We start from the raw sequence: 1,752 nt of genomic DNA on the forward strand, positions 1-1,752 counted from the left end.
AAAGAGTATTTTGGGCAAAAAAGTGATCAATAAATTGAACAACTAGCAATGCCAAAAACAAAGCCAAAACCTGTCGCCTTCTCTTATGCTATGGTAAGAGACACAACAAATCTGAGCCCTTGCTGTTCTGCCGTTGATTTCCTCCATTATATAAAAACCAACAGCCCTTGTTTATGATAAAAGCAGAAAGAGCAAAAAGGATTCAAGTTATATACACTCACATCTTGGTCTTTCCTGGTGTGTGTTGTTTTTCGGTGCGGAAAGAAGGTACATAAAGAGGCAATGATGATGATGTTTCTATATCTAGGCTAACCAATTCGGGCATTGAGATGACCTGACCCGTATCTTGGCGAGGTAACCCGGTATGGCCTGTGAATTGTGATTGAGACTTCCTGTCATTGACATGCAACCGGTATTTTGCAGACATGGCGTGGCTGGCTTCTCTTTTGCCTTATCATAACACACATTTGAGCCTCATTTGCTTGAAAGGGAAAAAAAAGAATCTTTTTGATGATTCAATGTTGGGATATGTCGGATGGGCGGTTTTCTGCTGCAAGTTATAAATCATCCGGCACTCCTACTGTATCACCATATTTGCTCAGTATGAGCTGAGAATAGCCTAGAAAGAATGAAGAATGAGGCATCAGAGAGATTGGGGTTTTTTGTAAAGGGTGGTTGTCCCTCTCTGTTATGCCTGTGATTCTCCTCTGGTAACCAAAAAATACCCAACAGCCCTTTGAATTATACAAGAAAAGAAAAAAAATAAACAGTCATCAAAACACACCCCTATATTCCTCTCTTCTCTTTATGCTGCTACTACTTATGCTATAAATGGGCTGTGATGATTGCTTTCTTTCTGGCTATGCTCAATCATGGCCTTGAGAAAATATGGCGGGGCGGCCCGGTATGGCTTTTGTATAGCAAATTGGTGTTTGCAGCCATGGTTGGGGTTGCTTTCTTTTTTGCTTTGTCAAAAGATACAGTAAATCCGAGCCTCACTTTTTAACCTAAAGGCCCGTGTAAGTCTCGGTTTAAAAAACTTAACTGTCCCGGGAAATTCGGAGGTGAAAAACCAAGGAATTTCTCATATAAGTTGTTGTCTTTACTTTGTCTGAGAGCCGACCACCCCAGACCTCTCGTGGGTCTGAGAACGATCCTCTACTGTTCAGAGGCTCAAGGGCCACCAAAGATGCTAATCACGGTCTGGCTCATGGCCACATTTCATCCACTTAGACTTGGTTTCCTATCTCCTTAGAACTCAAGGATACAGCAGTGGTACGAGCCTATAGAACAAATGTTGTTCAAGTAAGGTCGACGAGCCTATAGAACAGATGCTGTTCAAGTAACTCTAAAACTTTGATATCGAACAACTCACTATTTACCGCTGATAGAAATTCAATCAGAGTTTGAGTTTCATTTAAAAAGCTTCTCACTAATTCTTTGTATCCCATTAACGTTGGCTTATCTGTCAGTCGCGTAGGGTCTGCCGCTCAGTTGAAAACTATGAAACAAGTCTGCGATAGATTAAAACTGGAATTGGCACAATATCGCGAAGTGGCCGCCCTTGCTCAATTTGGCTCAAACCTTGATGTTGCGACTCAGGCATTACTCAATAGAGGTGCAAGGCTGACAGAAGTAATAATCATATTATTTTCCAGATCATTATGACCCAATTAATCCATATCTACCCACTTTTCCCTCATTAAACTTACGCGCCTTTGTCCTCTATAAATAGAAGAAAACATTCGCCAA

The 1,752-nt window shown here is 41.2% G+C and overlaps 1 non-coding gene across 1 annotated transcript; it reads right to left on the reverse strand.

Moving 5' to 3' along the window:
* Positions 1 to 1,104: 1,104 nt before the first annotated feature.
* Positions 1,105 to 1,315, reverse strand: LOC117277241 (small nucleolar RNA U3). The gene has a single exon (XR_004507513.1). It is a non-coding gene; the product is annotated as a small nucleolar RNA U3 (small nucleolar RNA).
* Between the last annotated feature and the right edge of the window lie 437 nt (positions 1,316 to 1,752).

This window comes from Nicotiana tomentosiformis, chromosome 3 (genome assembly GCF_000390325.3).
Source record: "Nicotiana tomentosiformis chromosome 3, ASM39032v3, whole genome shotgun sequence".
Classification (NCBI taxonomy): Eukaryota; Viridiplantae; Streptophyta; class Magnoliopsida; order Solanales; family Solanaceae; genus Nicotiana; species Nicotiana tomentosiformis.